Genomic DNA, 15,453 nt, shown 5'->3' on the forward strand with positions numbered 1-15,453 from the left:
ACCCCACCCTGTGTTGCACACACCACATGCACGTTTACTGTTTTGCACACTTACACGTCCTATATAGCCAACGTGGCACTAGTGCGTGGCCCAGTCTCTTCGGAGATGCGACGTCATTCATGAAAACCACAACTCCAATCATGTACCTTAGGGTATATCAAACTGAGGCATCAATACCATCTGATCAGATGATTCTGAGAGGTATATTGATGCACCCAGGTTGGAGCGATCTGAGCCTTTGACCTATTATGAGCGACACAGTCACATGTCCCAATTGCCAACGTAGTACTAGTACGTGGTCGGTCCCTTCGTGAGATGCCAAACCATTTATGAAAGCTACAACTCTTGACTCGTACCCATAGGTATATAAAAGATAATTCAAGTATATCAATTACACTTTTTGGTCAAAACCGGTGCCTAAGCGAGATCTTGCCCCGCTGTACCCTACTGTACGAGGGGGATAGACTACGTCTATTCTAGACGAGAGGTATTTAAGTGGGCCCTTGCTCAGCATTGTGCGCCACCTCTCAACTATGACTATTTTTGGCTTCAGAGAGGAGAGTTGAGGTTTTAAATTATCACCTATACGGTATATCAAACCAAGTCACCACGTATCGAAAGGTATATAGGTGTGCTTGGGCAAGGGTTGCCAGATAAAAATGCATTGCATATAGTAAGCTTAGAGTCTAGAAACCTCTCCTGTAGGCCACGACTCAATTTATCGTGGGTGTTCCCGGGTTGCTCTATTTAATCCAACCAAAAGGTAAGTGGGTGGACCGGTCCACACCGCTCCAATCAAACCCGCAATATCGGTCCAACCCAATAAACTTAATTGGCGAGACATACTGGTCAATATCAAGTTAAACCAATTAGCCCCATTGGTAAATGGATCTTATGGATCAACATTTGGACCGGTTGAACTAATTGGCTTAAAAATATTGGATGAAATGATGCAAGTGGAATATTCAGATTCATTGAGTCGAACCGACCCAAACTCAAATGGGTACATAGTCCCAATCACTTTGCATCTGCCAGTTTAATTCAATGGATTGAATATTTCATGCTTAACAAGATTAGTAAATCATATTCATGTAATATTTCTTGATCAAAATATTTCATTGGTTAGAGATTTTGAATCTAGGGGTTAACTCAACCTATGCTATCAAGAGAAACCTCTATATATTAAAAGTCTACTCTAGGGTCCATAACTAGTAATCCACCTTTGATGGGATTTTCAGGGTTATCATTGCACCCAAACTCAAGCGTCCACCTCCTAGTTGGAGTCGTAAGTCCAGTCGATTATAACGAACGTTGGTACCAAGTCAACAGGTAGAAATGGCTTCAGAATCTGAGCTCACATAGATCCGTAAGATTTTGGCAGCCTTTGCCATTGATATCAACAGTATAAAGGGCAATCCCATTGATGATCCTAAAGGAAAAAGGGTAGAAGAAAATACAGCGAGACGTGCCCATGAAGTCTTTGAACTCGATGGAGACGAAGAGTATGTTGATGAGAATCCAGTGTTAGCCAACAGAATGTCTCAACTAGAGTCAGCTATGAAGAGTATAAACGGTATCGATGAAATTACAGTGGGCATTGAAGCCCTGAACCGTATCCCTAGAATTCATCTGCCAAAGAAGTTTGTGATGCCTGAAATGAACAAGTTCAGTGGGGTATGTTGTGCAAAAACACATCTTAAAGTGTATGTTACTAACATGCGCACTATGGGGCTTAGCGACGAACATATGACATTACTATTTCGACGAACTCTATCAGGATCAGCTCTACGATAGCTGATGTCTCAAGATCCAACTACAGTAGGTACATGGGAGAATATGTCAAAGGCTTTCTGGCATCAGTACAAATACAGTACCGAAATTGAAACTTCTAGAAGGGACTTGGAGTCAACTAAACAGAAGAATGGGGAAACATTTACTGACTTCATCAGTCGTTGGAGGGCCAAAGCTGCACAAATGTGGAATAGACCTTCAGAGAAAGAACAAATGGCTATTATCTTAAAAAACCTCTCGCAAGGGTATGCCCGACATCTAGTTTCCCAATACCTTCCTACATTCGAGTCTCTATTGCAAGCTGATAGTCAATTGGAAGATGCTTTCGCTTCCAGAATCCTTTCCAATCCTTCTGAGAACAAGTTCAAAAAGTCTTTCACCAATTCCAAGTCTAGTACTGATCACGCCTATGTAGCCAATACGTCTACTACACCCGTCCAATCTACTATCCTGCCTAGTAACCAAGTTAACCCTAATCAACCTCGACCGCGTAGGAAGTTCACCAATCTTGGTATGCCTTTGAACATTGTCTTTCAGAAACTATTAAGTAAAGGGCTCATTGCACCTCTCCAACTTCGACCTTTACCAAATCCACTCCCCACTTCTCACAATCCCAACCTATTTTGTGAGTTTCACCAAAATTCCGGTCATCTTACTGATCGTTGTGTTGCTCTTCATCATACAGTTCAAGACCTCATTGACACCAAAAAAGTTACTGTCCCTGCCCCTGAGCAACCAAATGTTACTACCAACCCTCTACCCAGTTACCAACCTCCCAGACTTTGAACATGGCATCCAATACTCAACTCTCGTTTGACTCAATCCTTCTCATCCTATCAATCAATCATAAACCTCCTAGCCCTCCTCTTACCAAAGTAACGGTCCCTAATGAGATATTTACCACCAAATGCAGTCTTGGCCAAGAGAGAAGAAGTAAGTCTGAAGAATGCAAAAAATCTGAAGAAGAAAACTCAGTCTAACTACTTGGAAATAATTTTTCGAGTTCTCAATCTGTAATCAAGCCCGTTGTGGGTAATTGTTTTTAGTTGTTTATGAGTCTTGAGTCCAGTTCTTTCTATCAATTCCGTAATTAAGTCTGTCTTTTTTCTTATTTTATTCTAGTCAAGTTAGTTTTTCGAGTCTGCAATGGTGTCAGTTGCCCCATCTAAATTTAATTGAATAAAGAAATTTTTGAATACCTTGAGCGCATTAACGAGTTAACTAATAACTGGCTTCAAAGAAAAATTCCTCTAATAAGGAACCCCCTCTTGAATGAGAAGGTAAATGTCTTGCTCGAGGAACTAAAGGTCATTGACCTCGGAACAAAAATAATTCTCAAGAAATTCAGATTGAAACTAACCTATCCCCAGAGGAGCACAAAGTGATGATGAATTTATTCAGAAAATTCATAAGACTTGCTTACATGGTCCTATGAGAATATGTCGATTAAATTTGGAGTGTTGTTCAACATGAAATATATACTCATCCTGTGAGAACACCAACCAGAACAGACTGACATAGTCAGAGGAGGGATTATAAAATGTATCAGTGCTGGAATTTTAAAATCGATGGAATAGTTGAAGCAGCTAGTAAAAATCTCAAGACAATCATCGTGAAAATGTGTCAACCACACATCACACCGGGATTGGCCAGAGAAGTTACCATTCGCATTATGGACATATTACACTTCAATACAGTCTTCTGCTAGAGTCACTCTAGTATGATATGGAAGCAATCTTACCGGTTAAAAGGGAAAATCATGTATCTTATGGTCTTGATGGAAGTTAATTGTTAGAAACAGATTGGGTCTGTCAATGGAGAGGAGTCACTCGCATATTTGACAAGAAAGTCAAAGTTCATCACTTATGAGTCAAGGATCTAAGCATCAGACTACCCAAAAAAAAATTTGAGTACTCTTCCTCGATCATAGAAAGTTTGAACCCAATTGGAGAGATTCAATCATTAAGGAAATATTATCTGGAAAAACTGGTAGACTTCAAGATCATGATGGAATATGATTACCAGAACCGACCAACCTTGACCGAATCAAACGGTACAACATTTAAGGAGGTCATCTTTGGCCGAATCAACTCTCCTGTTACCCAGTTCAATATATCCTTTCTCAACCCCTCTGCAGCCTGTTCAAAAAGAAAAATTATGCCTTTTTCTTTCTCAGCCTAATCACCTAACCTAAGGGAGGGAAGTTCTGAACTACGTTTTGGTCTGATCCCAAAAATTTGGGGTACGTAGGCAACCTAAGAAGTTACTTCAGGCCCGACCACATCAAAATAAAAAAATAGATTCCTCGACAAAGAAAAAATTTAAAAAGAAAAAATTCAAAAGAAAAAGAAATATCTTCAAAATAGGGAAGAAAATTGAAAGCAAAATAAAAAAAATGCCACACAAGGGGCATTCGGGTTTTTGAGCCTCAAAATCCCTTTCTTTTTATACCCAGTCCTAAGCTTACCCATGAAAGTCCTCCTAAGTACCGTGCGAAAAATCAAGGAAGATAGCAAAGCATGATCAGACAGCAACTCTAGAAGTTCAGAAGGGAAGAAGAAGAAAAAAAGTCTGCTGAGTTGAAAATCCAAAAAAGGCGGCTTAGGCAAAAATTAAGGCAAGTTCCCAAGGTTGAAAATCTAAAAGGACGACCTTGGCAAAAATCAGAGCAAAGAAAAGAGAAAAAATTGTAAGCTCGCTAGATCGAAAACCTAAAAAGACGATCTAGGCAAAAGCTAGAGCATGCTTGCTAGATTGAAAACCTGAAAAGGCAATCTAGGCAAAACTCAGAGCAACCAATAAAAGAAAATCTTCGTTGAGTTGAGAAGCTAAAAAGACGGTCCGAGCCGAAACATCAGAAGTCCGAATGATCAAGTTTCAATATCCAGTTTTAACCAAATATAGACTCAGTGGATACAAGTGTCTCGTCTATGATTGATCTGAAGAGTTTCATGTCCCTATGTGAACCGACGGGGAGAAAGAACAAATTCTATGATGAATTTCAGAAAGAAATATTTTGTTCCAATTTCTTTGAGCTTGACTCTTAAATATAAAAAGTCAAAATTAAAAGTTAGACCTTTATTGCGCTTGCAATAATCAATGATTTCAAATTTTCATAACAAGGGCACTCCCTTTTTCTAAAGAGTACAGTTTCCCCCCTTATACTAGAGGCTTTCGTTTTTAAATTATGTTCAATTATCCCCAGTGCGATGTTCTTTGTCAATTCCAACCCCAAAGGATAAGGTTAACTTTGAATTAAAGGTTACCCTCTTGATAGCAATTTTGAAAACTCCTAAGATTCAAAGAGAGCTAAAATGTTTACCGGACCTTCATAAAATCCAACTTTTTATTAAAAAAAAAAAATTCAAATGCGAGGTTGATCCCCCATTTGTTCCCTCAAAGCTTAGTTCATTATTCTTGCACCCTGAGCAGGTAGAATAGAACTTTTAAAAAAAAAAAATTAGTTCATTACTCTTTCACCCTGGGCAGGTAGAGTAGGACTCCCAAAACAATTAGTTCATTACTCTTTCACTCCGAGTAGGTAGAGTAGAACTTCCTAAAATAACTAGTTCATTACTCTTTTACTCCAAGTAGGTAGAGTAGAACTTCCCAAAATAATTAGTTCATTACTCTTTCACTCCGAGTAGGTAGAGTAGAACTTCGCAAAATAACTAGTTCATTACTCTTTTACTCCAAGTAGGTAGAGTAGAACTTCCCAACATAATTAGTTCATTACTCTTTCACCCTGGGCAGGTAGAGTAGGACTCCCAAAAAATTAGTTCATTACTCTTTCACCCCGAGTAAGTAGAGTAGAACTTCCCAAAAAATTAGTTCATTACTCTTTCACTCCGAGTAGGTAGAGTAGAACTTCCCAAAAAAAAAGTAGTTCATTACTCGTTCACCCTGGGCAGGTAGAGTAGGACTCTAAAAAAGATTAGTTCATTACTCTTTCACTCTGAGTAGGTAGAGTAGAACTTCCCAAAAAAAAATAAAAATTAGTTCATTACTCTTTCACCCTGGGCAGGTAGAGTAGGACTCTCAAAAAAATTAGTTCATTACTCTTTCACTCCGAGTAGGTAGAGTAGGACTCTAAAAAAGATTAGTTCATTACTCTTTCACTCTGAGTAGGTAGAGTAGAACTTCCAAAAAAAAAAAAATTAGTTCATTACTCTTTCACTCCGAGTAAGTAGAGTAGAACTTCCCGAAACAAATTAGTTCATTACTCTTTCACTCCGAGTAAGTAGAGTAGAACTTCCCGAAACAAATTAGTTCATTACTCTTTCACCCTGGGCAGGTAGAGTATGACTCTCAAAAAGTTTAGTTCATTATTATTTCACTCCGAGTAGGTAAAGTAGAACTTTCCAAAAAAAAAAATAGTTCATTACTCTTTCACCCTAGGTAGGTAGAGTAGAACTTTCCAAAAAAAAAAATAGTTCATTACTCTTTCACCCTAGGTAGGTAGAGTAGAACTTTCCAAAAAAAAAAAATTAGTGCATTACTCTTTCACTCTGAGTAGATAGAGTAAGACTCTAAAAAAAATATAAAAATTCATTACTCTTTCACCTAGAGTAGGTAGAGTAGGACATTTAACTTTCTCCCAACTTTTGCTCAGATTTGTCTCAAATATCATTCAAATTTTCTCGAGTTTTGTTTTACTCAGATTTTACTCAGTTTCACACAATACGCACACTTGCACATTTGTTTCATTAGTCAAGGAGAATTTTCTAAAATTCAAGGATCTGACACTGCCAGTGAGAGCTCTGCTCAAGGACCTGACATTTTTTAATTCGGGGAGAGCTTTACCCTCAAGGATCTGAACACCCCAACGAATTGTTAAATCAGGCTGCAAAATGAACTGTCACTAGCTTTGGCATTCGGATATCGCACTATCTACCAAAATAGATTTGCTATCTAGTTTGCTTCAACCCTCTACCAAAGAGGGGCATCTGTAGACATCTCATTTTTGCATCCGCCTGATTAATCAACTCGTCAACCCGATCGCAATGATTCCCAATGATGGATGTTTATTCCATTGCTTTATTTTGTTACCAGATATATTTTAGAAATCCAGATGAGGTATCTCGAACTGAAAAAACCTTAGAAACCATGCTACGCAAGGAAAATATGACCTCAGAAACATAGAAATCATCATTTTTTCAGACAAAAAAAAGCTTCACGATAAAAATCACTAAAAATTGACCAAATTATCAAAATACCCCTAACATCAAAACAACCTTAGAGCCTACATTACACTTAAGAAAACCCTTTCGAATACATAAAACAACAAATCAGAATTAAATAAATTATTTCGCCAATTTTCACAGAATTTGACAAAATTACGAAAATGCCCCTCATAAAATTCACAACCATTTCACACAAATTTTTTTATAAATGACACAAACCAATATTCACATTGAATTCCTTACAAAAAATCGATTCTAAAACATCCTAGAACATTAAAACCGACTTAAAACGTGAAAAGTCCTCTCCGGGGGTAAAACGGTAATTTCACAATTTTCATAATTAAAAATTTCGAAATTAATAAATAAAACATTAAATAATTAAAGTGAAACATTAATGAAATTAATTTAAAATTTTGAATTAAAAAAATTGATCAATCGAACTCTTATGAAAAATTGTTAAGGGTTTGTGAGATATTTCTTTAAGGACCCCTCCATTTGGGGGTCCAAAGAATTAAAGATATAATAGAGGATGGTTCTCCAAAAAATTAAAGTTAATCAAGCAAGACTAAGGTCAAGGTATTAAAGTCAATCAAGTGAGACTAAAGTCAAAATTAAAGTCAATTAAGAAAGACTAAAGTCAAGATATTAAAAGTCAATCAATTAAGACTAAAGTCAAGATATTAAAAGTCAATCAAATAAGACCAAAAGTCAAAACCCTAGTAGAGTTTTAATTAAATCATAACTCTATCTAATAGAGTTCTAACTAAAACACAATTCTACCTAAAACAATTCTAATTAAAATACAATTCTACCTAAAATAATTCTAATTAAAAGAACTCTAATTAAACACTAACTCTATCCAAATCAACCCTTAAAAAATCTATAAATAGGGGTCCTCACACCCTATTTTCATATCAAGTCATAAACCCTAAGAGAAGTAGGTCAAAAAGCATCCCTAACCTCCCATAAACCTCAATTTTGAAGCCTAAACTCCTTACCTAATTTTAGCTCAAAAAAACACCTAGAAGCCCTTCAAAAAAACCTAGAAACCATAAACAAATCCAAAGAATTCAGATCTAAGAAAGAGATACCTCAACTTGGAGATCAGAAATCAAATCCGGAGACAGAACGAAACGAGGAATACTGTACAAGAAGTTGTTCTATCAGATCTGAGGGAAAAAAATCATTGCATTCGGAAAAGGTAAGTATTTTTATTTTTTTTTATTGATTAGGTCTTTTTAGCAATGTAGTTTTATTTGGGAATTAGTAGAGATCAGCGTTTGTCGGGCGGGGTTGGTGCCTAACACCTTCCAACTCCGTAACGTGATCCCCGGACTTAGTTTCTTATTTTTCGTAGATTAGTTTCTTTTGCCTTTTAGAGTCAATATTCGGTTCCTAGACCGTAATAACTAGGTGGCGACTCCCAAACCTCAAAGGTCAAAAGTGGATCCGCGCACCCCGCGGATCGAGGACGCTTTCATTCACGAACTTCAAGACGTTGTCCTTCGTAACATTGGCATAAGATGCGGCGTCTACCCATTTTGTAAAGTAGTCGATGGCAACCAAGATTAAGTGATGCCCATTAGAAGCTTGATGATTGATCTGTCTGATGACATCCATACCCCAGAGTGAGAAGGGCCAGGGAGAAGTCATGTTGTGCAACTCGGAAGGTGGCGCATTGATCTTGTTGGCATAGATTTGACACAAGTGGCACTTCCGAACATGTTGATACATGTCATTCTCCATAGTCATCCAGTAGTAATCCATTCTCATAATCTTCTTTTGAATCCATCTCAAAGTAGATGTTAGATACCAATTTATTTTTTTCACAGAATATTAAAAATAATAAAAATGAAGAAAAACAAATATTTGATCTCATTTGAGGGAAATCGGACCTCCATAAAGAAATTCGAGATAGTTACTCTCTAAATCCATATAGGACTTTCATAATATTTTCTCGGCAAATTTTCAAATACAAATCTGAAGAGTTAAATAATAAAAATCCTAACTACCCATTACAACTTAATATCCTATTAATTAAGGATTAGTTCTCCATACTATCAAGCTACCACATTGCACGTAGAAGATACCCATCTTCCACTTCTCCCACTTGAACTAAAACACTAAGAAAAGATCATATGCTTCCTACTTATTTTAGTTAAACTACATCACTTCATAGGTACGAATCAGTAGAATTTATTGTGCGATGTCGTAAGTTTATTCAAGTGAGAAGAACTCATGGCGTTAATCGCTTTAAGTTCTATTGAGGATGGTTTTAGTAGACACCTCCAATAATAGTGTCAGGAATTCTTTTAGTGGCGTGTAGAGATCCATTACTAATGTTTTATTTTAAAATTTAAATTTTCATTAGTAGAGAATGTTTCCGCCACTATAAACCTTATATTTAAAAAAAATTGATACACTTCCTACACCTTATAATAGGGCTAGCAATGATCCGATATTTATCTGATATTCAGTTTGATCCGATTCGAAAGAGTAGGATTTAAATTTAGGATATTCGGATTGAAAATGGTAGATCCAACAATTTTTTGGATTGGTTTCGGATCAACACCAATCCAATCCGAAAATATCCGATCCGCTTATGATTATACATGTAAATTTTTTTAAGATACTTCTCACAGTTTAGGGTTTCAGATTTCTTTTCTTTAACTTTCTCTACCGTCTTCTCCAAATCCAACCAAAGTGATCCATCGAGGGCTGATGCCCAACACCACCACCATCGGAATACGCCATCAACAAAAGATCAACTAACACTCTCTCTTTCTCTTGTAGGTGTAAATCTTTATCTTGTTGGATTGGGGGGGGGGGTGTAATTTGGTGGGTCTATTGTGATGATGGTGGAGTTCTGACCAACACTGAACCAAAATCCAACCGACCTTTAATTTCAAGAAATTAACTTTAAATCACTGTTCATTGCTTTATATTTGAAGTGGAGAGAGGAGATTTAAAGCCCTACCTTTATCATTATTCATCTTTTTAAATAAACCCTATTATGTCCTTTTTTTTATTACAAATGTCAGTTTTAACCTCCTCTTTTCATGTAACATGATTTAATTTCCACTTTCATCCCTTACGTGTTTTAAAGTATTTTCATTTAATATTTTAAAGATCAAACCAAATCAATTAATTGATCAAGCTCAATGGAAATTTGTCACAAATTATGTTTGATTGTGAACAGTCAATTTTGCAAGATTTTTTTGCTTATGAAAATAATTTAGATAATTAATATATATAAGATGATCCAACCAAGTTGAATAATGGTCTGATCGCGGTCCAAACAATTTGCTAATTTTTTTTTATAAATTATTGATGTGCTTAATAAACTTTACTTTCATCTATTTCTGAAGATTTGCTAATTTGTAACAAGTTAGACACTTTTTGAAGCATTAAATAATTTTATAATGAAAATACAAACATAAAACATAAAACATAAATAAAGAGTTAAAACATTGATAATAATTTGAATCAAATTAACTATCTCCATGTCTTTACTATAAATGTTCAGTCAAGACATTTCGAAGTATATAATGAGCATCTTTATTTTTAATCTGTTGATGCTGAGCAAGAAACTGTTGAAATTGACCTGTTTTATCTATCATTGTCTCGATATTCGTGATGGATATTTGATTAGAACTGACAAAACTCACATCTCCTTCATCTTTGAAAATTATGTTGTGCATTATGATGCCCATAAACATAATATCATGTAAAACATATTTATCCCAAAAATGCATCGGTCCCTTGATAATGGCAAATCTTGATTGAAGAAATCCAAATGCATGCTCTACATCTTTTCTACACGATTGTTGCATCATTGCAAAATATTATTTCTTAGGACCTTGGGGTTAGATGATGGTTTATACAAGAGTTGACCACTTAGGGTATATGTTATCGGTCAAATAGTAACCAAGATTATATCTTAGGCCTCAAATGGTATAATGAATAAGAGGAGATATACCTTGAGCAAGATTTGCGAATAGATTTGATGATTCCAAGACATTAACATTATTGTTGGAGCTTGACAAACCAAAGTATGCATGCCATATCCAAAGGTCGTATGATGCCACTACCTCAAATATTGGAGTTGTCATCACTAATGTTTTACCATTACTTTTGATCCATTGCCATTGGCTACAGGGTTGGTTCAGGCCATCCCTGGCTGCTATTTTCATCCCTTAAGTCAACCAATGTCATCCAAATTTAGAAAAAAAATTTCTTACAAAATTTTATTAAAAGATCATATTTTTTTTAACGATTTAACATGATTTACACAGTTATTAAAAAAATTATATTTGAATAATTATTTTTTATTAGGTGATTTTTCATGGTGCATTCAAACGGGAGCAAATGATTTGTTGAGATATCATTTATCAAATAAACAATTTGCTAGGAAAATATTTTTCTTACAATCAAACACAACCTAAGAGATAAGATTGCTTAAATAAGGAAAAATGTGAATTAAAAGCTACAATTCATATATTTGAATCTGCGATTTCTGGAATCACTTAAGAAACTTTAAGGGCTAACAAATGTAAATGCCAACATACACTATCTTCTCCAATTTTGCCTAAACTATATCAAAACGAAAATTAACTTGGCATCAAAGTAGAATCTACGTGCATCCGTCAGAGCTACTTCATGTACAAGAGAAAATAATCGAATCATTTATCATATGCGTGTCAAAGATCTTGAGGTGCATGAGGCAAATTTTCCCTCATATACATTGTCAAATTTCAAACATACGTTGATTAAAAATATGCCTATATAAATAAGTGAAATAGAAACAAGCTAAGATTGGAACAACAAGTAGACACAATAAAATCCTTGGCGATGCCGTTAAATTTTACTATTTTTTTAAATAATTAGAGTGGTGAAATCTATGATATTTTTAATTTCTACAAGATCAACAATTGAACTTCAGTCATTGAATTAAACAGATTGCTTTCTAGGCCTTTGGATACAACCCATAAATGTTTTCCCATTCTTTGTACATAAACCCTTGAATGGGTTTCACAGATTTTCAATAATTAGTCTGCTTCCAGGAAAAATTCTCTTGTTTGTTCCATTTCCTCCACTCTTGAGTGTGTCATACCCCAATTAAGTCCTGTGATTCTTTTCTATTCATAGTTCTTCCCCCCTCTAGCATATCGGTCTTTGGAGTAGTCGATTAGTTAACAATGAATGATTTTTCTATTTCAAAAGATTTTAATGTTTAGAATTTTTGTTTGGTATGATGGGACTCATGTAGGAGATCTATTTGCATTCAATAAGCTTGACCTAATCAATTTCAAAACATTTTCCTCTATACCATCCACTAAATGATTTCAAGTTCAGGTTCAATTTTTAATTTTGATGAACAATTTTCTTGAATTCAAAGAGAAAATTTTCCTTAAACATATTTCACAAATTCCAAATTGAGAGAATCTCAATGAGAAGCAAATACTCACACTAAGAAGAAAAAACATTAAAGATCGGGAGAGGTACAACAGAGGCTACCCTATGAGAGAGCATGACAAACCCTTGAGTTTAAGATCAAGCGTGAAGTCATCCTCTCTACGGCTACAACGTTATAGAGAGGAATCATAGACATTGCACATCCAAGTTTGGGTGGAGATCTATTAAAAAAAAACTTATTAGGTAGAAATTATGGTAAAAAAAAAAAGATTTTATTGGATTTTATTGATCAAGTAACCTGTATGTAGAGGTGGAAAAACAACGATGAGGAATTGTGGAGGTGGATCTGCTTGAATGAGAGACTCTTGAAGTTCAAGATATATCGAGAGAAGATGTTCGAACCTTTGACTTCATTGTGGATTTAAGAGATTGAAGAGCTATTCTATTGATGACTCTATTATAGGTGGAAGTCATGAGAGAAATTTTAGGGTTTAAGGTTTTGGGTTTAGGGTCTAAAGCATTTAACGTAGGTTTGCTTCAGATATCAACATATGGGGAAGCAAAAGAGAATTCTGAAATTAAATGATGTATATGTATCATTATTTGGTGTGTTATGAATAATTTCAATAAATGGGGTACCATAAAAAAGAGTAGGTGTGGCAATATAAGTGTCCCTCAAGAGCATGATTTTAATTCGACTTGACGGCTCGTCTTGTTTGTGAATGAGACTGAGTCATCTCGAACGAGTTCTCAATATATTTGAGATGTCTTGTTCAACAACGAGAAAAATGAACGTGGGGTTTTAAATCTCGTCCGATACATTGACTTGTCTGTTCGCCTCGTCCATGCCTAATACCGAGACGACTCAAGTGACACGTCTTGGTCTCGGACGAGTTTTGAAACCATAATCACGAGTGGTTTTTTGCTTAGCAGAATGGATCCTCTGTGGTACTTTTTTCTTGTAGTTTGCTCTAGTACCCCTCCAATAGTGGTGATGAGGCCATGCTATAAAATAAAATCTAACCCATCAGCCATGTTTTGATCATGATTTGAAAAAAAAAGTTTAAAAAAATTCATTTTTAAGCCTGATCAAGTAAGATTAAAATGAACGGACATTAAATTTCAACTTTTTCTCTCCAAATCAGCATAGGGATTGTTGTCTCTGCACCACGTGATGCTTTCTCAACCGTGCAACCGAACTGTAGGAAAGAAGTACCACAAAGGATTTGCTCCCTTTGCTCAGAGGGCTATGAGCAAATTTGCTCATAGCTCCACAACCATTTGACACGTGGTTAAAAAGGCAAATGAAAAAACCTGTCCAAAATAAATAAAAAAAGAAATTTCTTGATCGTATCACATTGTGTTATTCAAAAACATGATCCGATGTCACGGGGTGTAAAGGATGAAATTCTATGAACTTTAAAGATTTTTTTTTTAAAGTTATTTTTTATAGTTCAATTTTAATTTTAAATTTGGATGCTCGGTAGTCATCCATTTTCAAAACTTTGGATCAAGCTCGAAATAAAGTTTTCTTTTTTAATCTGAGTTTTTTCATGAAATTTAGAAGGCCGTGGTGTTGGATGGCCAATATGGTAATTCAATTGGGCCCAACGACGCTTTTTTAGATTTGAAATCTTAAAGTTAATATTTTTGGGTAGAGGACTTGTGGGAAGGAAAGATATTTCCTCTCAACTGATTTTTTCTTTTTGCGCACATGTGTAGACACCCCATTTTTGCATCTGCCCAATTCGACAATTCGTCAGTCGACTGTTGTGGACTCCTAATGATGAGCATAAAGAACTCAAAGGCTTGTGAGTACTACTTGATTTCTTCTATCCTCCCTACTCGTCACAACTCGACATAGAAGTTTACACACGCTTAGGATCGCTACACCTTATATCCGATTTAGCAAGCACGTACGCTTAGGTTCACTACACACTTCGACACCTTAAAGACCTTTCTACACTAGAAAAATATGACTTTGAGACTTAGAAATAATCACATGGTGACTGAAAGAAATCTCACGCTAAAATTCGAAAAAATTTGTAAAAATCATCAAAATGATGAAAATACCCTTCATAAATTGTGGACCTCTGAAAAATCTCGAAAGTAACTCCATTGCACTCAGAATGTGATTTCGAGTCTAACGAAACCCAAATCGATGAAAACAGAGAAATTCAAGAAAAATCTGTAAAAAATTATCAAAAATAACAAAATTGCCCCTCATAAATTTTGGACACCTGAAAAATCTCGAAAGTACCTCCATTGTACTCAGAATGTGATTTCGAGTCTAACGGAATCCAAATCGATGAAAACAGAAAAATTTAGAAAAATTCATAAAAATGACCAAAATGTCCCTCAATATCCAACTCTAACATAGAAACCTTGATCTTTAGGAAAATAAAATTCGAATTGAAAATTAAACTAAAATTCAACCATAGGAACCAATTTAAAATTCAAATCAAATTTAAACCCAAAAATTAAAATAAATTCAAATTGAAAATTAAACTAAAATTTAACCAAGATCAAATTAAAATTCAAAATTTAACCACAATTTAAAATCGAAAATCAAATTAAATTTTAATTAAAATACGAAATAAAAATTAAATTTAAATTAAAAATCAAGAAAATAATTAAAATACAAAATCAAAATCGAATTGAAAATTAAGATAAAAATCATTCAACCAATTAAATCGAATCGATCAACCAATCAAAATAAAGTCAAATCGACCAACAACCAATAATAAAATCAAATTTAAAATCAAATTGAAAATAATTAAACAATTAAAATTAAATAAATAAATGTAAATTCAAATTTAAACATCAAACCTAAATATCAAATTCAATTCAAAATCGAATTAAAAATAAATTCAAAATTTAAAACCGAAAATCAAATCTATCAACCAATCATAACTCAACGACGGTAAGCTACCATAGTACGAGTAGCGTGGGATCCCCACCCCCATTCTCCAAAGAAAAGAAAGAAAGAAAGAAAATAACGTGGGCACACATTTTCTTCTCCAATTCTCTCTTCCCCATGTCCTCCATCTCCCTCTCTCCAACT

This window comes from Akebia trifoliata, chromosome 10 (genome assembly GCF_017979445.1).
Source record: "Akebia trifoliata isolate Shusen 1 chromosome 10, ASM1797944v1, whole genome shotgun sequence".
Lineage (NCBI taxonomy): Eukaryota > Viridiplantae > Streptophyta > Magnoliopsida > Ranunculales > Lardizabalaceae > Akebia > Akebia trifoliata.